The 26325-nt window shown below is 46.4% G+C and overlaps 13 non-coding genes across 13 annotated transcripts; all 13 read left to right on the top strand.

Annotated features, from left to right (window-relative positions):
- Positions 1–1869: 1869 nt before the first annotated feature.
- Positions 1870–1941, top strand: TRNAA-CGC (transfer RNA alanine (anticodon CGC)). Its single transcript has one exon. It is a non-coding gene; the product is annotated as a tRNA-Ala (tRNA).
- A 2390-nt stretch (positions 1942–4331) lies between these two features.
- Positions 4332–4403, top strand: TRNAA-CGC (transfer RNA alanine (anticodon CGC)). The gene has a single exon. It is a non-coding gene; the product is annotated as a tRNA-Ala (tRNA).
- A 2390-nt stretch (positions 4404–6793) lies between these two features.
- TRNAA-CGC (transfer RNA alanine (anticodon CGC)) lies at positions 6794–6865 on the top strand. Its single transcript has one exon. It is a non-coding gene; the product is annotated as a tRNA-Ala (tRNA).
- Positions 6866–8943: 2078 nt separating this feature from the next.
- On the top strand, positions 8944–9015 carry TRNAA-UGC (transfer RNA alanine (anticodon UGC)). Its single transcript has one exon. It is a non-coding gene; the product is annotated as a tRNA-Ala (tRNA).
- Positions 9016–9279: 264 nt separating this feature from the next.
- Positions 9280–9351, top strand: TRNAA-CGC (transfer RNA alanine (anticodon CGC)). Its single transcript has one exon. It is a non-coding gene; the product is annotated as a tRNA-Ala (tRNA).
- Positions 9352–11735: 2384 nt separating this feature from the next.
- TRNAA-CGC (transfer RNA alanine (anticodon CGC)) lies at positions 11736–11807 on the top strand. The gene has a single exon. It is a non-coding gene; the product is annotated as a tRNA-Ala (tRNA).
- A 2080-nt stretch (positions 11808–13887) lies between these two features.
- Positions 13888–13959, top strand: TRNAA-UGC (transfer RNA alanine (anticodon UGC)). The gene has a single exon. It is a non-coding gene; the product is annotated as a tRNA-Ala (tRNA).
- A 264-nt stretch (positions 13960–14223) lies between these two features.
- On the top strand, positions 14224–14295 carry TRNAA-CGC (transfer RNA alanine (anticodon CGC)). Its single transcript has one exon. It is a non-coding gene; the product is annotated as a tRNA-Ala (tRNA).
- Positions 14296–16680: 2385 nt separating this feature from the next.
- On the top strand, positions 16681–16752 carry TRNAA-CGC (transfer RNA alanine (anticodon CGC)). The gene has a single exon. It is a non-coding gene; the product is annotated as a tRNA-Ala (tRNA).
- A 2407-nt stretch (positions 16753–19159) lies between these two features.
- Positions 19160–19231, top strand: TRNAA-CGC (transfer RNA alanine (anticodon CGC)). Its single transcript has one exon. It is a non-coding gene; the product is annotated as a tRNA-Ala (tRNA).
- Positions 19232–21621: 2390 nt separating this feature from the next.
- Positions 21622–21693, top strand: TRNAA-CGC (transfer RNA alanine (anticodon CGC)). The gene has a single exon. It is a non-coding gene; the product is annotated as a tRNA-Ala (tRNA).
- A 2390-nt stretch (positions 21694–24083) lies between these two features.
- Positions 24084–24155, top strand: TRNAA-CGC (transfer RNA alanine (anticodon CGC)). The gene has a single exon. It is a non-coding gene; the product is annotated as a tRNA-Ala (tRNA).
- Positions 24156–26231: 2076 nt separating this feature from the next.
- TRNAA-UGC (transfer RNA alanine (anticodon UGC)) lies at positions 26232–26303 on the top strand. Its single transcript has one exon. It is a non-coding gene; the product is annotated as a tRNA-Ala (tRNA).
- The last annotated feature ends 22 nt before the right edge of the window (positions 26304–26325 follow it).

Below are 26325 nucleotides of genomic sequence, written 5' to 3'. Positions count from 1 at the left end.
GCATGGGGGGGCAGCCTTTCTGCATGTTTCTATGGACAACCAGACACAGGTGGCTCTAAAATGAAGTCTGCCATTTGGAAACTCCAATTCGACAGTTACCGTCAGTTCTGGGCGCTGTTAGTCCCAAGCAGCCAGCCAGCATCTGGTAGATTTCACAGTTCCTTGCTGGCAGTGGGGATGTAACTCAGTGGTAGAGCACATACTTGGGAAATATGAGGCCACAGGTTCGATCCCAGGCATCTCCATGTGATATTTTTCCTCAATTGTGGGCTTTTTATCCTGTACATAGGAATTAGGATGATGTGTTCTTTTGCCATACTAAATCCTGTTCCTGAACGTCTTCTCTTTGGAGCCGATGATTGTGGACATGCACGGTGCACCATGCTTCAGTGTGATGTCTGCTTTTTTCATTGGAAGCCTGTTAGCCTGATCTCTTACCGGGACGACACAAGGCAGACTCGTTCAGACAGAGGGGCATTGGCTGAGAATAGTGTCTCCACCGGTCCCCCTGCTAGGCAGTGGTGTCATTCTGAGGTGCTGTGCACGCTCACCAACTATCACCCCCTCTGACCTTTCCCACCGCAGAACACCCTGAATGCATTCAGCGGGTTATGCTTCATTCTAGGGCTGCAATGGATCGCCTAGTGGCAAAACCAATGGAAGCACCATTGACCTTCCGCAGAATTCCACTGCTTGTCTGCCTAGAGAAGCGACATCTGCCGAGTGTGCTATGGACACTCATAACGGCAGAGCTATAGAGTGGTGGGTCCACGTTGCTTTCCACTAGCCAGCAAATACAGAAGGACATCTGAAAGAGGTGTCAGTCTATCTAGCAACATATGTGGGCTTTCGGCTGGAGGAATTCCTGCGCGAAATGGTGCTATCTCATTTTTGGTGTTTGAAGACATACATATATATATATATATATATATATATATATATATATATATATATATATATATTTATTTTTTCTCCATAACTACACTTCTCAAATCTGGGGCATCTATACGAGATGGCTGTGTCACATTATGTGATGTCTCAGGCACCAACGTGATAAGATCGACCTGGCGCTTTAACTTTGTCATTGTAAGTAGTAAGATGTAATTTGGCAGTTGTCATGTTTTTTCATATGCACTACTGCAAACCCCTTTCCTTACTTAGCCCACTCCCTCCTGAAGCTTTTAGGTGTGATGAGGAAGTGTCCTCTCAGCGGGGATGTAGCTCAGTGGTAGAGCGCATGCTTTGCATGTATGAGGACCTGGGGCATTTCCACTTGTTTCTCTTTTTGACTGTCATATGATCTCTATCCACTAGATGGCCCTTTGAGCACAGTAATCCTCTGGTGGAAATCTTCCCCTGGAAGTCATCTCTTATGGAGAAGCAAAATGCACACTGCTTCAGTGTGACCATGAGGTTTTCCATTCTTGCTCCAGTTTTCCCTGCTCTTTTGCTAGTGCTTCACTCGGCAGAATGTTTTGACCAGAAGAGTTCTCCCTGAAAATTATGTCTGCGGGACAGACACACTGCATACCGAGGGGATGTAGCTCAGTGGTAGAGCACTTGCTTTGCATGGATGAGGCCCTGGGTCCAATCCCTGGCATCTCCAATTGTTTCCCTTTTTTTGACTGTCATATGGTCTCTGTCCACTAGATGGCTCTTTGAGCATGGTAATCCTCTGGTGGAATACTTCCCCTGGAAGTCATCTCTTATGGAGAAGCATAATGCACACTGCTTCAGCTGACCATGTGCTTTTCCAGTCTTGCTCCCGTTTTCCCTGGTCTTTTGCTAGTGCTTCAGTTGGCAGCATATTTTGACCGGAAGAATTCTCCCAGGAAAAGATGTCTGCAGGACAGGCCCACCGCACACCGAGGGGATGTAGCTCAGTGGTAGAGCGCATGCTTCGCATGTATGAGGTCCCGGGTTCAATCCCCGGCATCTCCATTTGCATAAACATCAGTGTGATTTTGTCCCGGTTATTTTGTATTTCACACTGCAACTCGGGCCATGATTATAGGATCATCGACATTCATATCTATTTGTCTGAGAAAACGCTGGTGCCCGTATGGCAAACCTGCCTATAATATATCACTGAGGTTTGCGTCCCTGCCAGTGTCAACATCCTGTATGCCTTCACAATCACTACAAATAGAAATGCACAGAGAGAAACATCACACCACAGTTTTAACGGTGCAGAATCGTCAAAGGATTGGCATTGCCTTGCGTTTCTTTTCAGTCGATTGTTTTGGTTCCGAATGTATAGCTCCACCATTGTACCTTTGTAGCATATGATGCCTAGCTTTAAAAATAATTTGTTTTCACTGGATGTGGCCACAGATGTGCCTCTGTTGTCAACCTAAGTCGATCAGGTTCTGTAACTTGTTAGTTTTGAGCTGGAATATCCTACCAGCTCTGCTGCTGGGGCCTATCTCTGGCTTCTAAAAGCAAAAGTCTTGAACATATTGATATTTTTCATTAGTTGGTCAGGGGAATTGCATGGGGGGGGGCAGCCTTTCTGCATGTTTCTATGGACAACCAGACACAGGTGGCTCTAAAATGAAGTCTGCCATTTGGAAACTCCAATTCGACAGTTACCGTCAGTTCTGGGAGCTGTTAGTCCCAAGCAGCCAGCCAGCATCTGGTAGATTTCACAGTTCCTTGCTGGCAGTGGGGATGTAATTCAGTGGTAGAGCACATACTTGGGAAGTATGAGGCCACAGGTTCGATCCCAGGCATTTCCATGTGATATTTTTCCTCAATTGTGGGCTTTTTATACTGTACATAGGAATTAGGATGATGTGTTCTTTTGCCATACTAAATCCTGTTCCTGAACGTCTTCTCTTTGGAGCCGATGATTGTGGACATGCACGGTGCACCATGCTTCAGTCTGATGTCTGCTTTTTTCATTGGAAGCCCGTTAGCCTGATCTCTTACCGGGATGAAACAAGGCAGACTCGTTCAGAGAGGCATTGGCTGAGAATAGTGTCTCCACCGGTCCCCCTGCTAGGCAGTGGTGTCATTCTGAGGTGCTGTGCACGCTCACCAACTATCACCCCCTCTGACCTTTCCCACCGCAGAACACCCTGAATGTATTCAGCGGGCTATGCTTCATTCTAGGGCTGCAATGGATCGCCTAGTGGCAAAACCAATGGAAGCACCATTGACCTTCCGCAGAATTCCACTGCTTGTCTGCCTAGAGAAGCGACATCTGCCCAGTGTGCTATGGACACTCTTGACGGCAGAGCTATAGAGTGGTGGGTCCACGTTGCTTTACACTAGCCAGCAAATACAGAAGGACATCCAAAGAGGTGTCAGTCTATCCAGCAACATTTGTGGGCTTTCGGCTGGAGGAATTCCTGCGCGAAATGGTGCTATCTCAATTTTGGTGTTTGAAGACATACATATATATATATATATATATATATATTTATTTTTTCTCCATAACTACACTTCTCAAATCTGGGGCATCTATACGAGATGGCTGTGTCACATTATGTGATGTCTCAGGCACCAACGTGATGAGATCGACCTGGCGCTTTAACTTTGTCATTGTAAGTAGTAAGATGTAATTTGGCAGTTGTCATGTTTTTTCATATGCACTACTGCAAACCCCTTTCCTTACTTAGCCCACTCCCTCCTGAAGCTTTTAGGTGTGATGAGGAAGTGTCCTCTCAGCGGGGATGTAGCTCAGTGGTAGAGCGCATGCTTTGCACGTATGAGGACCTGGGGCATTTCCACTTGTTTCTCTTTTTGACTGTCATATGATCTCTATCCACTAGATGGCCCTTTGAGCTCAGTAATCCTCTGGTGGAAATCTTCCCCTGGAAGTCATCTCTTATGGAGAAGCAAAATGCACACTGCTTCAGTGTGACCATGAGGTTTTCCATTCTTGCTCCAGTTTTCCCTGCTCTTTTGCTAGTGCTTCACTCGGCAGAATGTTTTGACCAGAAGAGTTCTCCCTGAAAATTATGTCTGCGGGACAGACACACTGCATACCGAGGGGATGTAGCTCAGTGGTAGAGCACTTGCTTTGCATGGATGAGGCCCTGGGTCCAATCCCTGGCATCTCCAATTGTTTCCCTTTTTTTGACTGTCATATGGTCTCTGTCCACTAGATGGCTCTTTGAGCATGGTAATCCTCTGGTGGAATACTTCCCCTGGAAGTCATCTCTTATGGAGAAGCATAATGCACACTGCTTCAGCTGACCATGTGCTTTTCCAGTCTTGCTCCCGTTTTCCCTGGTCTTTTGCTAGTGCTTCAGTTGGCAGCATATTTTGACCGGAAGAATTCTCCCAGGAAAAGATGTCTGCAGGACAGGCCCACCGCACACCGAGGGGATGTAGCTCAGTGGTAGAGCGCATGCTTCGCATGTATGAGGTCCCGGGTTCAATCCCCGGCATCTCCATTTGCATAAACATCAGTGTGATTTTGTCCCGGTTATTTTGTATTTCACACTGCAACTCGGGCCATGATTATAGGATCATCGACATTCATATCTATTTGTCTGAGAAAACGCTGGTGCCCGTATGGCAAACCTGCCTATAATATATCACTGAGGTTTGCGTCCCTGCCAGTGTCAACATCCTGTATGCCTTCACAATCACTACAAATAGAAATGCACAGAGAGAAACATCACACCACAGTTTTAACGGTGCAGAATCGTGAAAGGATTGGCATTGCCTTGCGTTTCTTTTCAGTCGATTGTTTTGGTTCCGAATGTATAGCTCCACCATTGTACCTTTGTAGCATATGATGCCTAGCTTTAAAAATAATTTGTTTTCACTGGATGTGGCCACAGATGTGCCTCTGTTGTCAACCTAAGTCGATCAGGTTCTGTAACTTGTTAGTTTTGAGCTGGAATATCCTACCAGCTCTGCTGCTGGGGCCTATCTCTGGCTTCTAAAAGCAAAAGTCTTGAACATATTGATATTTTTCATTAGTTGGTCAGGGGAATTGCATGGGGGGGGGGCAGCCTTTCTGCATGTTTCTATGGACAACCAGACACAGGTGGCTCTAAAATGAAGTCTGCCATTTGGAAACTCCAATTCGACAGTTACCGTCAGTTCTGGGAGCTGTTAGTCCCAAGCAGCCAGCCAGCATCTGGTAGATTTCACAGTTCCTTGCTGGCAGTGGGGATGTAATTCAGTGGTAGAGCACATACTTGGGAAGTATGAGGCCACAGGTTCGATCCCAGGCATTTCCATGTGATATTTTTCCTCAATTGTGGGCTTTTTATACTGTACATAGGAATTAGGATGATGTGTTCTTTTGCCATACTAAATCCTGTTCCTGAACGTCTTCTCTTTGGAGCCGATGATTGTGGACATGCACGGTGCACCATGCTTCAGTGTGATGTCTGCTTTTTTCATTGGAAGCCTGTTAGCCTGATCTCTTACCGGGACGACACAAGGCAGACTCGTTCAGACAGAGGGGCATTGGCTGAGAATAGTGTCTCCACCGGTCCCCCTGCTAGGCAGTGGTGTCATTCTGAGGTGCTGTGCACGCTCACCAACTATCACCCCCTCTGACCTTTCCCACCGCAGAACACCCTGAATGCATTCAGCGGGTTATGCTTCATTCTAGGGCTGCAATGGATCGCCTAGTGGCAAAACCAATGGAAGCACCATTGACCTTCCGCAGAATTCCACTGCTTGTCTGCCTAGAGAAGCGACATCTGCCGAGTGTGCTATGGACACTCATGACGGCAGAGCTATAGAGTGGTGGGTCCACGTTGCTTTCCACTAGCCAGCAAATACAGAAGGACATCCGAAAGAGGTGTCAGTCTATCCAGCAACATTTGTGGGCTTTCGGCTGGAGGAATTCCTGCGCGAAATGGTGCTATCTCATTTTTGGTGTTTGAAGACATACATATATATATATATATATATTTATTTTTTCTCCATAACTACACTTCTCAAATCTGGGGCATCTATCCGAGATGGCTGTGTCACATTATGTGATGTCTCAGGCACCAACGTGATGAGATCGACCTGGCGCTTTAACTTTGTCATTGTAAGTAGTAAGATGTAATTTGGCAGTTGTCATGTTTTTTCATATGCACTACTGCAAACCCCTTTCCTTACTTAGCCCACTCCCTCCTGAAGCTTTTAGGTGTGATGAGGAAGTGTCCTCTCAGCGGGGATGTAGCTCAGTGGTAGAGCGCATGCTTTGCATGTATGAGGACCTGGGGCATTTCCACTTGTTTCTCTTTTTGACTGTCATATGATCTCTATCCACTAGATGGCCCTTTGAGCACAGTAATCCTCTGGTGGAAATCTTCCCCTGGAAGTCATCTCTTATGGAGAAGCAAAATGCACACTGCTTCAGTGTGACCATGAGGTTTTCCATTCTTGCTCCAGTTTTCCCTGCTCTTTTGCTAGTGCTTCACTCGGCAGAATGTTTTGACCAGAAGAGTTCTCCCTGAAAATTATGTCTGCGGGACAGACACACTGCATACCAAGGGGATGTAGCTCAGTGGTAGAGCACTTGCTTTGCATGGATGAGGCCCTGGGTCCAATCCCTGGCATCTCCAATTGTTTCCCTTTTTTTGACTGTCATATGGTCTCTGTCCACTAGATGGCTCTTTGAGCACGGTAATCCTCTGGTGGAATACTTCCCCTGGAAGTCATCTCTTATGGAGAAGCATAATGCACACTGCTTCAGCTGACCATGTGCTTTTCCAGTCTTGCTCCCGTTTTCCCTGGTCTTTTGCTAGTGCTTCAGTTGGCAGCATATTTTAACCGGAAGAATTCTCCCAGGAAAAGATGTCTGCAGGACAGGCCCACTGCACACCGAGGGGATGTAGCTCAGTGGTAGAGCGCATGCTTCGCATGTATGAGGTCCCGGGTTCAATCCCCGGCATCTCCATTTGCATAAACATCAGTGTGATTTTGTCCCGGTTATTTTGTATTTCACACTGCAACTCGGGCCATGATTATAGGATCATCGACATTCATATCTATTTGTCTGAGAAAACGCTGGTGCCCGTATGGCAAACCTGCCTATAATATATCACTGAGGTTTACGTCCCTGCCAGTGTCAACATCCTGTATGCCTTCACAATCACTACAAATAGAAATGCACAGAGAGAACCTTCACACCACAGTTTTAACGGTGCAGAATCGTGAAAGGATTCGCATTGCCTTGCGTTTCTTTTCAGTCGATTGTTTTGGTTCCGAATGTATAGCTCCACCATTGTACCTTTGTAGCATATGATGGCTAGCTTTAAAAATAATTTGTTTTCACTGGATGTGGCCACAGATGTGCCTCTGTTGTCAACCTAAGTCGATCAGGTTCTGTAACTTGTTAGTTTTGAGCTGGAATATCCTACCAGCTCTGCTGCTGGGGCCTATCTCTGGCTTCTAAAAGCAAAAGTCTTGAACATATTGATATTTTTCATTAGTTGGTCAGGGGAATTGCATGGGGGGGCAGCCTTTCTGCATGTTTCTATGGACAACCAGACACAGGTGGCTCTAAAATGAAGTCTGCCATTTGGAAACTCCAATTCGACAGTTACCGTCAGTTCTGGGCGCTGTTAGTCCCAAGCAGCCAGCCAGCATCTGGTAGATTTCACAGTTCCTTGCTGGCAGTGGGGATGTAACTCAGTGGTAGAGCACATACTTGGGAAATATGAGGCCACAGGTTCGATCCCAGGCATCTCCATGTGATATTTTTCCTCAATTGTGGGCTTTTTATCCTGTACATAGGAATTAGGATGATGTGTTCTTTTGCCATACTAAATCCTGTTCCTGAACGTCTTCTCTTTGGAGCCGATGATTGTGGACATGCACGGTGCACCATGCTTCAGTGTGATGTCTGCTTTTTTCATTGGAAGCCTGTTAGCCTGATCTCTTACCGGGACGACACAAGGCAGACTCGTTCAGACAGAGGGGCATTGGCTGAGAATAGTGTCTCCACCGGTCCCCCTGCTAGGCAGTGGTGTCATTCTGAGGTGCTGTGCACGCTCACCAACTATCACCCCCTCTGACCTTTCCCACCGCAGAACACCCTGAATGCATTCAGCGGGTTATGCTTCATTCTAGGGCTGCAATGGATCGCCTAGTGGCAAAACCAATGGAAGCACCATTGACCTTCCGCAGAATTCCACTGCTTGTCTGCCTAGAGAAGCGACATCTGCCGAGTGTGCTATGGACACTCATGACGGCAGAGCTATAGAGTGGTGGGTCCACGTTGCTTTCCACTAGCCAGCAAATACAGAAGGACATCCGAAAGAGGTGTCAGTCTATCCAGCAACATTTGTGGGCTTTCGGCTGGAGGAATTCCTGCACGAAATGGTGCTATCTCATTTTTGGTGTTTGAAGACATACATATATATATATATATATATATATATATATATATATATATATATATTTATTTTTTCTCCATAACTACACTTCTCAAATCTGGGGCATCTATCCGAGATGGCCGTGTCACATTATGTGATGTCTCAGGCACCAACGTGATGAGATCGACCTGGCGCTTTAACTTTGTCATTGTAAGTAGTAAGATGTAATTTGGCAGCTGTCATGTTTTTTCATATGCACTACTGCAAACCCCTTTCCTTACTTAGCCCACTCCCTCCTGAAGCTTCTAGGTGTGATGAGGAAGTGTCCTCTCAGCGGGGGTGTAGCTCAGTGGTAGAGCGCATGCTTTGCATGTATGAGGACCCGGGGCATTTCCACTTGTTTCTCTTTTTGACTGTCATATGATCTCTATCCACTAGATGGCCCTTTGAGCACAGTAATCCTCTGGTGGAAATCTTCCCTTGGAAGTCATCTCTTATGGAGAAGCAAAATGCACACTGCTTCAGTGTGACCATGAGGTTTTCCATTCTTGCTCCAGTTTTCCCTGCTCTTTTGCTAGTGCTTCACTCGGCAGAATGTTTTGACCAGAAGAGTTCTCCCTGAAAATTATGTCTGCAGGACAGACACACTGCATACCGAGGGGATGTAGCTCAGTGGTAGAGCACTTGCTTTGCATGTATGAGGCCCCGGGTCCAATCCCTGGCATCTCCAATTGTTTCCCTTTTTTTGACTGTCATATGGTCTCTGTCCACTAGATGGCTCTTTGATCACGGTAATCCTCTGGTGGAATACTTCCCCTGGAAGTCATCTCTTATGGAGAAGCATAATGCACACTGCTTCAGTGTGACCATGTGCTTTTCCAGTCTTGCTCCCGTTTTCCCTGGTCTTTTGCTAGTGCTTCAGTTGGCAGCATATTTTGACCAGAAGAATTCTCCCAGGAAAAGATGTCTGCAGGACAGACTCACCACACACCGAGGGGATGTAGCTCAGTGGTAGAGCACATGCTTCGCATGTATGAGGTCCCGGGTTCAGTCCCCGACATCTCCATTTGCATAAACATCAGTGTGATTTTGTCCCGGTTATTTTGTATTTCACACTGCAACTCGGGCCATGATTATAGGATCATCGACATTCATATCTATTTGTCTGAGAAAACGCTGGTGCCCGTATCGCAAACCTGCCTGTAATATATCAGTGAGGTTTGCGTCCCTGCCAGTGTCAACATCCTGTATGCCTTCACAATCACTACAAATAGAAATGCACAGAGAGTACCATCACACCACAGTTTTAACCGTGCAGAATCGTGAAAGGATTGGCATTGCCTTGCGTTTCTTTTCAGTCGATTGTTTTGGTTCCGAATGGATAGCTCCACCATTGTACCTTTGTAGCATATGATGGCTAGCTTTAAAAATAATTTGTTTTCACTGGATGTGGCCACATATGTACCTCTGTTGTCAACCTAAGTTGATCAGGTTCTGTAACTTGTTAGTTTTGAGCTGGAATATGCTACCAGCTCTGCTGCTGGGGGCCTATCTTCGGCTTCTAAAAGCAAAAGCCTTGAACATATTGATATTTTTCATAAGTTGATCAGGGGGATTACAGGGGGGGCAGCTTTTCTGCATGTTTCTATGGACAACCAGACACAGGTGGCTCTAAAATGAAGTCCGCCATTTGGAAACTCCAATTCGACAGTTACCATCAGTTCTGGGCGCTGTTAGTCCCAAGCAGCCAGCCAGTATCTGGTAGATTTCATAGGTCTTTGCTGGCAGCAGGGCTGTAACTCAGTGGTAGAGCACATGCTTTGGAAGTATGAGGCCACAGGTTCGATCCCCGGCATCTCCATATGATATGTTTCCTCAAGTGTTGGCTTTTTCCTGTACATGGGAATTAGGATGATGTGTTCTTTTGCCATACTAAATCCTGTTGCTGAACGTCTTCTCTTTGGAGCCGATGATTGTGGACATGCACGGTGCACCATGCTTCAGTGTGATGTCTGCTTTTTTCATTGGAAGCCTGTTAGCCTGATCTCTTACCGGGATGACACAAGGCAGACTCGTTCAGACAGAGGGGCATTGGCTGAAAATAGTGTCTCCACCGGTCCCCCTGCTAGGCAGTGGTATCATTCTGAGGTGCTGTGCACGCTCACCAACTATCACCCCCTCTGACCTTTCCCACCGCAGAACACCCTGAATGCATTCAGCGGGTTATGCTTCATTCTAGGGCTGCAATGGATCGCCTAGTGGCAAAACCAATGGAAGCACCATTGACTTCCGCAGAATTCCACTGCTTGTCTGCCTAGAGAAGCGACATCTGCCGAGTGTGCTAGGGACACTCATGACGGCAGAGCTATAGAGTGGTGGGTCCACGTTGCTTTCCACTAGCCAGCAAATACAGAAGGACATCCGAAAGAGGTGTCAGTCTATCCAGCAACATTTGTGGGCTTTCGGCTGGAGGAATTCCTGCGCGAAATGGTGCTATCTCATTTTTGGTGTTTGAAGACATACATATATATATATATATATATTTATTTTTTCTCCATAACTACACTTCTCAAATCTGGGGCATCTATCCGAGATGGCTGTGTCACATTATGTGATGTCTCAGGCACCAACGTGATGAGATCGACCTGGCGCTTTAACTTTGTCATTGTAAGTAGTAAGATGTAATTTGGCAGTTGTCATGTTTTTTCATATGCACTACTGCAAACCCCTTTCCTTACTTAGCCCACTCCCTCCTGAAGCTTTTAGGTGTGATGAGGAAGTGTCCTCTCAGCGGGGATGTAGCTCAGTGGTAGAGCGCATGCTTTGCATGTATGAGGACCTGGGGCATTTCCACTTGTTTCTCTTTTTGACTGTCATATGATCTCTATCCACTAGATGGCCCTTTGAGCACAGTAATCCTCTGGTGGAAATCTTCCCCTGGAAGTCATCTCTTATGGAGAAGCAAAATGCACACTGCTTCAGTGTGACCATGAGGTTTTCCATTCTTGCTCCAGTTTTCCCTGCTCTTTTGCTAGTGCTTCACTCGGCAGAATGTTTTGACCAGAAGAGTTCTCCCTGAAAATTATGTCTGCGGGACAGACACACTGCATACCAAGGGGATGTAGCTCAGTGGTAGAGCACTTGCTTTGCATGGATGAGGCCCTGGGTCCAATCCCTGGCATCTCCAATTGTTTCCCTTTTTTTGACTGTCATATGGTCTCTGTCCACTAGATGGCTCTTTGAGCACGGTAATCCTCTGGTGGAATACTTCCCCTGGAAGTCATCTCTTATGGAGAAGCATAATGCACACTGCTTCAGCTGACCATGTGCTTTTCCAGTCTTGCTCCCGTTTTCCCTGGTCTTTTGCTAGTGCTTCAGTTGGCAGCATATTTTAACCGGAAGAATTCTCCCAGGAAAAGATGTCTGCAGGACAGGCCCACTGCACACCGAGGGGATGTAGCTCAGTGGTAGAGCGCATGCTTCGCATGTATGAGGTCCCGGGTTCAATCCCCGGCATCTCCATTTGCATAAACATCAGTGTGATTTTGTCCCGGTTATTTTGTATTTCACACTGCAACTCGGGCCATGATTATAGGATCATCGACATTCATATCTATTTGTCTGAGAAAACGCTGGTGCCCGTATGGCAAACCTGCCTATAATATATCACTGAGGTTTACGTCCCTGCCAGTGTCAACATCCTGTATGCCTTCACAATCACTACAAATAGAAATGCACAGAGAGAACCTTCACACCACAGTTTTAACGGTGCAGAATCGTGAAAGGATTCGCATTGCCTTGCGTTTCTTTTCAGTCGATTGTTTTGGTTCCGAATGTATAGCTCCACCATTGTACCTTTGTAGCATATGATGGCTAGCTTTAAAAATAATTTGTTTTCACTGGATGTGGCCACAGATGTGCCTCTGTTGTCAACCTAAGTCGATCAGGTTCTGTAACTTGTTAGTTTTGAGCTGGAATATCCTACCAGCTCTGCTGCTGGGGCCTATCTCTGGCTTCTAAAAGCAAAAGTCTTGAACATATTGATATTTTTCATTAGTTGGTCAGGGGAATTGCATGGGGGGGCAGCCTTTCTGCATGTTTCTATGGACAACCAGACACAGGTGGCTCTAAAATGAAGTCTGCCATTTGGAAACTCCAATTCGACAGTTACCGTCAGTTCTGGGCGCTGTTAGTCCCAAGCAGCCAGCCAGCATCTGGTAGATTTCACAGTTCCTTGCTGGCAGTGGGGATGTAACTCAGTGGTAGAGCACATACTTGGGAAATATGAGGCCACAGGTTCGATCCCAGGCATCTCCATGTGATATTTTTCCTCAATTGTGGGCTTTTTATCCTGTACATAGGAATTAGGATGATGTGTTCTTTTGCCATACTAAATCCTGTTCCTGAACGTCTTCTCTTTGGAGCCGATGATTGTGGACATGCACGGTGCACCATGCTTCAGTGTGATGTCTGCTTTTTTCATTGGAAGCCTGTTAGCCTGATCTCTTACCGGGACGACACAAGGCAGACTCGTTCAGACAGAGGGGCATTGGCTGAGAATAGTGTCTCCACCGGTCCCCCTGCTAGGCAGTGGTGTCATTCTGAGGTGCTGTGCACGCTCACCAACTATCACCCCCTCTGACCTTTCCCACCGCAGAACACCCTGAATGCATTCAGCGGGTTATGCTTCATTCTAGGGCTGCAATGGATCGCCTAGTGGCAAAACCAATGGAAGCACCATTGACCTTCCGCAGAATTCCACTGCTTGTCTGCCTAGAGAAGCGACATCTGCCGAGTGTGCTATGGACACTCATGACGGCAGAGCTATAGAGTGGTGGGTCCACGTTGCTTTCCACTAGCCAGCAAATACAGAAGGACATCCGAAAGAGGTGTCAGTCTATCCAGCAACATTTGTGGGCTTTCGGCTGGAGGAATTCCTGCACGAAATGGTGCTATCTCATTTTTGGTGTTTGAAGACATACATATATATATATATATATATATATATATATATATATATATATATATATTTATTTTTTCTCCATAACTACACTTCTCAAATCTGGGGCATCTATCCGAGATGGCCGTGTCACATTATGTGATGTCTCAGGCACCAACGTGATGAGATCGACCTGGCGCTTTAACTTTGTCATTGTAAGTAGTAAGATGTAATTTGGCAGCTGTCATGTTTTTTCATATGCACTACTGCAAACCCCTTTCCTTACTTAGCCCACTCCCTCCTGAAGCTTCTAGGTGTGATGAGGAAGTGTCCTCTCAGCGGGGGTGTAGCTCAGTGGTAGAGCGCATGCTTTGCATGTATGAGGACCCGGGGCATTTCCACTTGTTTCTCTTTTTGACTGTCATATGATCTCTATCCACTAGATGGCCCTTTGAGCACAGTAATCCTCTGGTGGAAATCTTCCCTTGGAAGTCATCTCTTATGGAGAAGCAAAATGCACACTGCTTCAGTGTGACCATGAGGTTTTCCATTCTTGCTCCAGTTTTCCCTGCTCTTTTGCTAGTGCTTCACTCGGCAGAATGTTTTGACCAGAAGAGTTCTCCCTGAAAATTATGTCTGCAGGACAGACACACTGCATACCGAGGGGATGTAGCTCAGTGGTAGAGCACTTGCTTTGCATGTATGAGGCCCCGGGTCCAATCCCTGGCATCTCCAATTGTTTCCCTTTTTTTGACTGTCATATGGTCTCTGTCCACTAGATGGCTCTTTGATCACGGTAATCCTCTGGTGGAATACTTCCCCTGGAAGTCATCTCTTATGGAGAAGCATAATGCACACTGCTTCAGTGTGACCATGTGCTTTTCCAGTCTTGCTCCCGTTTTCCCTGGTCTTTTGCTAGTGCTTCAGTTGGCAGCATATTTTGACCAGAAGAATTCTCCCAGGAAAAGATGTCTGCAGGACAGACTCACCACACACCGAGGGGATGTAGCTCAGTGGTAGAGCACATGCTTCGCATGTATGAGGTCCCGGGTTCAGTCCCCGACATCTCCATTTGCATAAACATCAGTGTGATTTTGTCCCGGTTATTTTGTATTTCACACTGCAACTCGGGCCATGATTATAGGATCATCGACATTCATATCTATTTGTCTGAGAAAACGCTGGTGCCCGTATCGCAAACCTGCCTGTAATATATCAGTGAGGTTTGCGTCCCTGCCAGTGTCAACATCCTGTATGCCTTCACAATCACTACAAATAGAAATGCACAGAGAGTACCATCACACCACAGTTTTAACCGTGCAGAATCGTGAAAGGATTGGCATTGCCTTGCGTTTCTTTTCAGTCGATTGTTTTGGTTCCGAATGGATAGCTCCACCATTGTACCTTTGTAGCATATGATGGCTAGCTTTAAAAATAATTTGTTTTCACTGGATGTGGCCACATATGTACCTCTGTTGTCAACCTAAGTTGATCAGGTTCTGTAACTTGTTAGTTTTGAGCTGGAATATGCTACCAGCTCTGCTGCTGGGGGCCTATCTTCTGCTTCTAAAAGCAAAAGCCTTGAACATATTGATATTTTTCATAAGTTGATCAGGGGGATTACAGGGGGGGCAGCTTTTCTGCATGTTTCTATGGACAACCAGACACAGGTGGCTCTAAAATGAAGTCCGCCATTTGGAAACTCCAATTCGACAGTTACCATCAGTTCTGGGCGCTGTTAGTCCCAAGCAGCCAGCCAGTATCTGGTAGATTTCATAGGTCTTTGCTGGCAGCAGGGCTGTAACTCAGTGGTAGAGCACATGCTTTGGAAGTATGAGGCCACAGGTTCGATCCCCGGCATCTCCATATGATATGTTTCCTCAAGTGTTGGCTTTTTCCTGTACATGGGAATTAGGATGATGTGTTCTTTTGCCATACTAAATCCTGTTGCTGAACGTCTTCTCTTTGGAGCCGATGATTGTGGACATGCACGGTGCACCATGCTTCAGTGTGATGTCTGCTTTTTTCATTGGAAGCCTGTTAGCCTGATCTCTTACCGGGACGACACAAGGCAGACTCGTTCAGACAGAGGGGCATTGGCTGAGAATAGTGTCTCCACCGGTCCCCCTGCTAGGCAGTGGTGTCATTCTGAGGTGCTGTGCACGCTCACCAACTATCACCCCCTCTGACCTTTCCCACCGCAGAACACCCTGAATGCATTCAGCGGGTTATGCTTCATTCTAGGGCTGCAATGGATCGCCTAGTGGCAAAACCAATGGAAGCACCATTGACCTTCCGCAGAATTCCACTGCTTGTCTGCCTAGAGAAGCGACATCTGCCGAGTGTGCTATGGACACTCATGACGGCAGAGCTATAGAGTGGTGGGTCCACGTTGCTTTCCACTAGCCAGCAAATACAGAAGGACATCCGAAAGAGGTGTCAGTCTATCCAGCAACATTTGTGGGCTTTCGGCTGGAGGAATTCCTGCGCGAAATGGTGCTATCTCATTTTTGGTGTTTGAAGACATACATATATATATATATATATATTTATTTTTTCTCCATAACTACACTTCTCAAATCTGGGGCATCTATCCGAGATGGCTGTGTCACATTATGTGATGTCTCAGGCACCAACGTGATGAGATCGACCTGGCGCTTTAACTTTGTCATTGTAAGTAGTAAGATGTAATTTGGCAGTTGTCATGTTTTTTCATATGCACTACTGCAAACCCCTTTCCTTACTTAGCCCACTCCCTCCTGAAGCTTTTAGGTGTGATGAGGAAGTGTCCTCTCAGCGGGGATGTAGCTCAGTGGTAGAGCGCATGCTTTGCATGTATGAGGACCTGGGGCATTTCCACTTGTTTCTCTTTTTGACTGTCATATGATCTCTATCCACTAGATGGCCCTTTGAGCACAGTAATCCTCTGGTGGAAATCTTCCCCTGGAAGTCATCTCTTATGGAGAAGCAAAATGCACACTGCTTCAGTGTGACCATGAGGTTTTCCATTCTTGCTCCAGTTTTCCCTGCTCTTTTGCTAGTGCTTCACTCGGCAGAATGTTTTGACCAGAAGAGTTCTCCCTGAAAATTATGTCTGCGGGACAGACACACTGCATACCAAGGGGATGTAGCTCAGTGGTAGAGCACTTGCTTTGCATGGATGAGGCCCTGGGTCCAATCCCTGGCATCTCCAATTGTTTCCCTTTTTTTGACTGTCATATGGTCTCTGTCCACTAGATGGCTCTTTGAGCACGGTAATCCTCTGGTGGAATACTTCCCCTGGAAGTCATCTCTTATGGAGAAGCATAATGCACACTGCTTCAGCTGACCATGTGCTTTTCCAGTCTTGCTCCCGTTTTCCCTGGTCTTTTGCTAGTGCTTCAGTTGGCAGCATATTTTAACCGGAAGAATTCTCCCAGGAAAAGATGTCTGCAGGACAGGCCCACTGCACACCGAGGGGATGTAGCTCAGTGGTAGAGCGCATGCTTCGCATGTATGAGGTCCCGGGTTCAATCCCCGGCATCTCCATTTGCATAAACATCAGTGTGATTTTGTCCCGGTTATTTTGTATTTCACACTGCAACTCGGGCCATGATTATAGGATCATCGACATTCATATCTATTTGTCTGAGAAAACGCTGGTGCCCGTATGGCAAACCTGCCTATAATATATCACTGAGGTTTACGTCCCTGCCAGTGTCAACATCCTGTATGCCTTCACAATCACTACAAATAGAAATGCACAGAGAGAACCTTCACACCACAGTTTTAACGGTGCAGAATCGTGAAAGGATTCGCATTGCCTTGCGTTTCTTTTCAGTCGATTGTTTTGGTTCCGAATGTATAGCTCCACCATTGTACCTTTGTAGCATATGATGGCTAGCTTTAAAAATAATTTGTTTTCACTGGATGTGGCCACAGATGTGCCTCTGTTGTCAACCTAAGTCGATCAGGTTCTGTAACTTGTTAGTTTTGAGCTGGAATATCCTACCAGCTCTGCTGCTGGGGCCTATCTCTGGCTTCTAAAAGCAAAAGTCTTGAACATATTGATATTTTTCATTAGTTGGTCAGGGGAATTGCATGGGGGGGCAGCCTTTCTGCATGTTTCTATGGACAACCAGACACAGGTGGCTCTAAAATGAAGTCTGCCATTTGGAAACTCCAATTCGACAGTTACCGTCAGTTCTGGGCGCTGTTAGTCCCAAGCAGCCAGCCAGCATCTGGTAGATTTCACAGTTCCTTGCTGGCAGTGGGGATGTAACTCAGTGGTAGAGCACATACTTGGGAAATATGAGGCCACAGGTTCGATCCCAGGCATCTCCATGTGATATTTTTCCTCAATTGTGGGCTTTTTATCCTGTACATAGGAATTAGGATGATGTGTTCTTTTGCCATACTAAATCCTGTTCCTGAACGTCTTCTCTTTGGAGCCGATGATTGTGGACATGCACGGTGCACCATGCTTCAGTGTGATGTCTGCTTTTTTCATTGGAAGCCTGTTAGCCTGATCTCTTACCGGGACGACACAAGGCAGACTCGTTCAGACAGAGGGGCATTGGCTGAGAATAGTGTCTCCACCGGTCCCCCTGCTAGGCAGTGGTGTCATTCTGAGGTGCTGTGCACGCTCACCAACTATCACCCCCTCTGACCTTTCCCACCGCAGAACACCCTGAATGCATTCAGCGGGTTATGCTTCATTCTAGGGCTGCAATGGATCGCCTAGTGGCAAAACCAATGGAAGCACCATTGACCTTCCGCAGAATTCCACTGCTTGTCTGCCTAGAGAAGCGACATCTGCCGAGTGTGCTATGGACACTCATAACGGCAGAGCTATAGAGTGGTGGGTCCACGTTGCTTTCCACTAGCCAGCAAATACAGAAGGACATCTGAAAGAGGTGTCAGTCTATCTAGCAACATATGTGGGCTTTCGGCTGGAGGAATTCCTGCGCGAAATGGTGCTATCTCATTTTTGGTGTTTGAAGACATACATATATATATATATATATATATATATATATATATATATATTTATTTTTTCTCCATAACTACACTTCTCAAATCTGGGGCATCTATACGAGATGGCTGTGTCACATTATGTGATGTCTCAGGCACCAACGTGATAAGATCGACCTGGCGCTTTAACTTTGTCATTGTAAGTAGTAAGATGTAATTTGGCAGTTGTCATGTTTTTTCATATGCACTACTGCAAACCCCTTTCCTTACTTAGCCCACTCCCTCCTGAAGCTTTTAGGTGTGATGAGGAAGTGTCCTCTCAGCGGGGATGTAGCTCAGTGGTAGAGCGCATGCTTTGCATGTATGAGGACCTGGGGCATTTCCACTTGTTTCTCTTTTTGACTGTCATATGATCTCTATCCACTAGATGGCCCTTTGAGCACAGTAATCCTCTGGTGGAAATCTTCCCCTGGAAGTCATCTCTTATGGAGAAGCAAAATGCACACTGCTTCAGTGTGACCATGAGGTTTTCCATTCTTGCTCCAGTTTTCCCTGCTCTTTTGCTAGTGCTTCACTCGGCAGAATGTTTTGACCAGAAGAGTTCTCCCTGAAAATTATGTCTGCGGGACAGACACACTGCATACCGAGGGGATGTAGCTCAGTGGTAGAGCACTTGCTTTGCATGGATGAGGCCCTGGGTCCAATCCCTGGCATCTCCAATTGTTTCCCTTTTTTTGACTGTCATATGGTCTCTGTCCACTAGATGGCTCTTTGAGCATGGTAATCCTCTGGTGGAATACTTCCCCTGGAAGTCATCTCTTATGGAGAAGCATAATGCACACTGCTTCAGCTGACCATGTGCTTTTCCAGTCTTGCTCCCGTTTTCCCTGGTCTTTTGCTAGTGCTTCAGTTGGCAGCATATTTTGACCGGAAGAATTCTCCCAGGAAAAGATGTCTGCAGGACAGGCCCACCGCACACCGAGGGGATGTAGCTCAGTGGTAGAGCGCATGCTTCGCATGTATGAGGTCCCGGGTTCAATCCCCGGCATCTCCATTTGCATAAACATCAGTGTGATTTTGTCCCGGTTATTTTGTATTTCACACTGCAACTCGGGCCATGATTATAGGATCATCGACATTCATATCTATTTGTCTGAGAAAACGCTGGTGCCCGTATGGCAAACCTGCCTATAATATATCACTGAGGTTTGCGTCCCTGCCAGTGTCAACATCCTGTATGCCTTCACAATCACTACAAATAGAAATGCACAGAGAGAAACATCACACCACAGTTTTAACGGTGCAGAATCGTCAAAGGATTGGCATTGCCTTGCGTTTCTTTTCAGTCGATTGTTTTGGTTCCGAATGTATAGCTCCACCATTGTACCTTTGTAGCATATGATGCCTAGCTTTAAAAATAATTTGTTTTCACTGGATGTGGCCACAGATGTGCCTCTGTTGTCAACCTAAGTCGATCAGGTTCTGTAACTTGTTAGTTTTGAGCTGGAATATCCTACCAGCTCTGCTGCTGGGGCCTATCTCTGGCTTCTAAAAGCAAAAGTCTTGAACATATTGATATTTTTCATTAGTTGGTCAGGGGAATTGCATGGGGGGGGGCAGCCTTTCTGCATGTTTCTATGGACAACCAGACACAGGTGGCTCTAAAATGAAGTCTGCCATTTGGAAACTCCAATTCGACAGTTACCGTCAGTTCTGGGAGCTGTTAGTCCCAAGCAGCCAGCCAGCATCTGGTAGATTTCACAGTTCCTTGCTGGCAGTGGGGATGTAATTCAGTGGTAGAGCACATACTTGGGAAGTATGAGGCCACAGGTTCGATCCCAGGCATTTCCATGTGATATTTTTCCTCAATTGTGGGCTTTTTATACTGTACATAGGAATTAGGATGATGTGTTCTTTTGCCATACTAAATCCTGTTCCTGAACGTCTTCTCTTTGGAGCCGATGATTGTGGACATGCACGGTGCACCATGCTTCAGTCTGATGTCTGCTTTTTTCATTGGAAGCCCGTTAGCCTGATCTCTTACCGGGATGAAACAAGGCAGACTCGTTCAGAGAGGCATTGGCTGAGAATAGTGTCTCCACCGGTCCCCCTGCTAGGCAGTGGTGTCATTCTGAGGTGCTGTGCACGCTCACCAACTATCACCCCCTCTGACCTTTCCCACCGCAGAACACCCTGAATGTATTCAGCGGGCTATGCTTCATTCTAGGGCTGCAATGGATCGCCTAGTGGCAAAACCAATGGAAGCACCATTGACCTTCCGCAGAATTCCACTGCTTGTCTGCCTAGAGAAGCGACATCTGCCCAGTGTGCTATGGACACTCTTGACGGCAGAGCTATAGAGTGGTGGGTCCACGTTGCTTTACACTAGCCAGCAAATACAGAAGGACATCCAAAGAGGTGTCAGTCTATCCAGCAACATTTGTGGGCTTTCGGCTGGAGGAATTCCTGCGCGAAATGGTGCTATCTCAATTTTGGTGTTTGAAGACATACATATATATATATATATATATATATATTTATTTTTTCTCCATAACTACACTTCTCAAATCTGGGGCATCTATACGAGATGGCTGTGTCACATTATGTGATGTCTCAGGCACCAACGTGATGAGATCGACCTGGCGCTTTAACTTTGTCATTGTAAGTAGTAAGATGTAATTTGGCAGTTGTCATGTTTTTTCATATGCACTACTGCAAACCCCTTTCCTTACTTAGCCCACTCCCTCCTGAAGCTTTTAGGTGTGATGAGGAAGTGTCCTCTCAGCGGGGATGTAGCTCAGTGGTAGAGCGCATGCTTTGCACGTATGAGGACCTGGGGCATTTCCACTTGTTTCTCTTTTTGACTGTCATATGATCTCTATCCACTAGATGGCCCTTTGAGCTCAGTAATCCTCTGGTGGAAATCTTCCCCTGGAAGTCATCTCTTATGGAGAAGCAAAATGCACACTGCTTCAGTGTGACCATGAGGTTTTCCATTCTTGCTCCAGTTTTCCCTGCTCTTTTGCTAGTGCTTCACTCGGCAGAATGTTTTGACCAGAAGAGTTCTCCCTGAAAATTATGTCTGCGGGACAGACACACTGCATACCGAGGGGATGTAGCTCAGTGGTAGAGCACTTGCTTTGCATGGATGAGGCCCTGGGTCCAATCCCTGGCATCTCCAATTGTTTCCCTTTTTTTGACTGTCATATGGTCTCTGTCCACTAGATGGCTCTTTGAGCATGGTAATCCTCTGGTGGAATACTTCCCCTGGAAGTCATCTCTTATGGAGAAGCATAATGCACACTGCTTCAGCTGACCATGTGCTTTTCCAGTCTTGCTCCCGTTTTCCCTGGTCTTTTGCTAGTGCTTCAGTTGGCAGCATATTTTGACCGGAAGAATTCTCCCAGGAAAAGATGTCTGCAGGACAGGCCCACCGCACACCGAGGGGATGTAGCTCAGTGGTAGAGCGCATGCTTCGCATGTATGAGGTCCCGGGTTCAATCCCCGGCATCTCCATTTGCATAAACATCAGTGTGATTTTGTCCCGGTTATTTTGTATTTCACACTGCAACTCGGGCCATGATTATAGGATCATCGACATTCATATTTATTTGTCTGAGAAAACGCTGGTGCCCGTATGGCAAACCTGCCTATAATATATCACTGAGGTTTGCGTCCCTGCCAGTGTCAACATCCTGTATGCCTTCACAATCACTACAAATAGAAATGCACAGAGAGAAACATCACACCACAGTTTTAACGGTGCAGAATCGTGAAAGGATTGGCATTGCCTTGCGTTTCTTTTCAGTCGATTGTTTTGGTTCCGAATGTATAGCTCCACCATTGTACCTTTGTAGCATATGATGCCTAGCTTTAAAAATAATTTGTTTTCACTGGATGTGGCCACAGATGTGCCTCTGTTGTCAACCTAAGTCGATCAGGTTCTGTAACTTGTTAGTTTTGAGCTGGAATATCCTACCAGCTCTGCTGCTGGGGCCTATCTCTGGCTTCTAAAAGCAAAAGTCTTGAACATATTGATATTTTTCATTAGTTGGTCAGGGGAATTGCATGGGGGGGGGGCAGCCTTTCTGCATGTTTCTATGGACAACCAGACACAGGTGGCTCTAAAATGAAGTCTGCCATTTGGAAACTCCAATTCGACAGTTACCGTCAGTTCTGGGAGCTGTTAGTCCCAAGCAGCCAGCCAGCATCTGGTAGATTTCACAGTTCCTTGCTGGCAGTGGGGATGTAATTCAGTGGTAGAGCACATACTTGGGAAGTATGAGGCCACAGGTTCGATCCCAGGCATTTCCATGTGATATTTTTCCTCAATTGTGGGCTTTTTATACTGTACATAGGAATTAGGATGATGTGTTCTTTTGCCATACTAAATCCTGTTCCTGAACGTCTTCTCTTTGGAGCCGATGATTGTGGACATGCACGGTGCACCATGCTTCAGTGTGATGTCTGCTTTTTTCATTGGAAGCCTGTTAGCCTGATCTCTTACCGGGACGACACAAGGCAGACTCGTTCAGACAGAGGGGCATTGGCTGAGAATAGTGTCTCCACCGGTCCCCCTGCTAGGCAGTGGTGTCATTCTGAGGTGCTGTGCACGCTCACCAACTATCACCCCCTCTGACCTTTCCCACCGCAGAACACCCTGAATGCATTCAGCGGGTTATGCTTCATTCTAGGGCTGCAATGGATCGCCTAGTGGCAAAACCAATGGAAGCACCATTGACCTTCCGCAGAATTCCACTGCTTGTCTGCCTAGAGAAGCGACATCTGCCGAGTGTGCTATGGACACTCATGACGGCAGAGCTATAGAGTGGTGGGTCCACGTTGCTTTCCACTAGCCAGCAAATACAGAAGGACATCCGAAAGAGGTGTCAGTCTATCCAGCAACATTTGTGGGCTTTCGGCTGGAGGAATTCCTGCGCGAAATGGTGCTATCTCATTTTTGGTGTTTGAAGACATACATATATATATATATATATATTTATTTTTTCTCCATAACTACACTTCTCAAATCTGGGGCATCTATCCGAGATGGCTGTGTCACATTATGTGATGTCTCAGGCACCAACGTGATGAGATCGACCTGGCGCTTTAACTTTGTCATTGTAAGTAGTAAGATGTAATTTGGCAGTTGTCATGTTTTTTCATATGCACTACTGCAAACCCCTTTCCTTACTTAGCCCACTCCCTCCTGAAGCTTTTAGGTGTGATGAGGAAGTGTCCTCTCAGCGGGGATGTAGCTCAGTGGTAGAGCGCATGCTTTGCATGTATGAGGACCTGGGGCATTTCCACTTGTTTCTCTTTTTGACTGTCATATGATCTCTATCCACTAGATGGCCCTTTGAGCACAGTAATCCTCTGGTGGAAATCTTCCCCTGGAAGTCATCTCTTATGGAGAAGCAAAATGCACACTGCTTCAGTGTGACCATGAGGTTTTCCATTCTTGCTCCAGTTTTCCCTGCTCTTTTGCTAGTGCTTCACTCGGCAGAATGTTTTGACCAGAAGAGTTCTCCCTGAAAATTATGTCTGCGGGACAGACACACTGCATACCAAGGGGATGTAGCTCAGTGGTAGAGCACTTGCTTTGCATGGATGAGGCCCTGGGTCCAATCCCTGGCATCTCCAATTGTTTCCCTTTTTTTGACTGTCATATGGTCTCTGTCCACTAGATGGCTCTTTGAGCACGGTAATCCTCTGGTGGAATACTTCCCCTGGAAGTCATCTCTTATGGAGAAGCATAATGCACACTGCTTCAGCTGACCATGTGCTTTTCCAGTCTTGCTCCCGTTTTCCCTGGTCTTTTGCTAGTGCTTCAGTTGGCAGCATATTTTAACCGGAAGAATTCTCCCAGGAAAAGATGTCTGCAGGACAGGCCCACTGCACACCGAGGGGATGTAGCTCAGTGGTAGAGCGCATGCTTCGCATGTATGAGGTCCCGGGTTCAATCCCCGGCATCTCCATTTGCATAAACATCAGTGTGATTTTGTCCCGGTTATTTTGTATTTCACACTGCAACTCGGGCCATGATTATAGGATCATCGACATTCATATCTATTTGTCTGAGAAAACGCTGGTGCCCGTATGGCAAACCTGCCTATAATATATCACTGAGGTTTACGTCCCTGCCAGTGTCAACATCCTGTATGCCTTCACAATCACTACAAATAGAAATGCACAGAGAGAACCTTCACACCACAGTTTTAACGGTGCAGAATCGTGAAAGGATTCGCATTGCCTTGCGTTTCTTTTCAGTCGATTGTTTTGGTTCCGAATGTATAGCTCCACCATTGTACCTTTGTAGCATATGATGGCTAGCTTTAAAAATAATTTGTTTTCACTGGATGTGGCCACAGATGTGCCTCTGTTGTCAACCTAAGTCGATCAGGTTCTGTAACTTGTTAGTTTTGAGCTGGAATATCCTACCAGCTCTGCTGCTGGGGCCTATCTCTGGCTTCTAAAAGCAAAAGTCTTGAACATATTGATATTTTTCATTAGTTGGTCAGGGGAATTGCATGGGGGGGCAGCCTTTCTGCATGTTTCTATGGACAACCAGACACAGGTGGCTCTAAAATGAAGTCTGCCATTTGGAAACTCCAATTCGACAGTTACCGTCAGTTCTGGGCGCTGTTAGTCCCAAGCAGCCAGCCAGCATCTGGTAGATTTCACAGTTCCTTGCTGGCAGTGGGGATGTAACTCAGTGGTAGAGCACATACTTGGGAAATATGAGGCCACAGGTTCGATCCCAGGCATCTCCATGTGATATTTTTCCTCAATTGTGGGCTTTTTATCCTGTACATAGGAATTAGGATGATGTGTTCTTTTGCCATACTAAATCCTGTTCCTGAACGTCTTCTCTTTGGAGCCGATGATTGTGGACATGCACGGTGCACCATGCTTCAGTGTGATGTCTGCTTTTTTCATTGGAAGCCTGTTAGCCTGATCTCTTACCGGGACGACACAAGGCAGACTCGTTCAGACAGAGGGGCATTGGCTGAGAATAGTGTCTCCACCGGTCCCCCTGCTAGGCAGTGGTGTCATTCTGAGGTGCTGTGCACGCTCACCAACTATCACCCCCTCTGACCTTTCCCACCGCAGAACACCCTGAATGCATTCAGCGGGTTATGCTTCATTCTAGGGCTGCAATGGATCGCCTAGTGGCAAAACCAATGGAAGCACCATTGACCTTCCGCAGAATTCCACTGCTTGTCTGCCTAGAGAAGCGACATCTGCCGAGTGTGCTATGGACACTCATGACGGCAGAGCTATAGAGTGGTGGGTCCACGTTGCTTTCCACTAGCCAGCAAATACAGAAGGACATCCGAAAGAGGTGTCAGTCTATCCAGCAACATTTGTGGGCTTTCGGCTGGAGGAATTCCTGCACGAAATGGTGCTATCTCATTTTTGGTGTTTGAAGACATACATATATATATATATATATATATATATATATATATATATATATATTTATTTTTTCTCCATAACTACACTTCTCAAATCTGGGGCATCTATCCGAGATGGCCGTGTCACATTATGTGATGTCTCAGGCACCAACGTGATGAGATCGACCTGGCGCTTTAACTTTGTCATTGTAAGTAGTAAGATGTAATTTGGCAGCTGTCATGTTTTTTCATATGCACTACTGCAAACCCCTTTCCTTACTTAGCCCACTCCCTCCTGAAGCTTCTAGGTGTGATGAGGAAGTGTCCTCTCAGCGGGGGTGTAGCTCAGTGGTAGAGCGCATGCTTTGCATGTATGAGGACCCGGGGCATTTCCACTTGTTTCTCTTTTTGACTGTCATATGATCTCTATCCACTAGATGGCCCTTTGAGCACAGTAATCCTCTGGTGGAAATCTTCCCTTGGAAGTCATCTCTTATGGAGAAGCAAAATGCACACTGCTTCAGTGTGACCATGAGGTTTTCCATTCTTGCTCCAGTTTTCCCTGCTCTTTTGCTAGTGCTTCACTCGGCAGAATGTTTTGACCAGAAGAGTTCTCCCTGAAAATTATGTCTGCAGGACAGACACACTGCATACCGAGGGGATGTAGCTCAGTGGTAGAGCACTTGCTTTGCATGTATGAGGCCCCGGGTCCAATCCCTGGCATCTCCAATTGTTTCCCTTTTTTTGACTG

This window comes from Ambystoma mexicanum (genome assembly GCF_040938575.1).
Source record: "Ambystoma mexicanum isolate Mex_15411 chromosome 12 unlocalized genomic scaffold, UKY_AmexF1_1 Mex_chr12_unloc.1, whole genome shotgun sequence".
Classification (NCBI taxonomy): domain Eukaryota; kingdom Metazoa; phylum Chordata; class Amphibia; order Caudata; family Ambystomatidae; genus Ambystoma; species Ambystoma mexicanum.
This window is presented reverse-complemented; position numbering and strand designations above follow the sequence as displayed.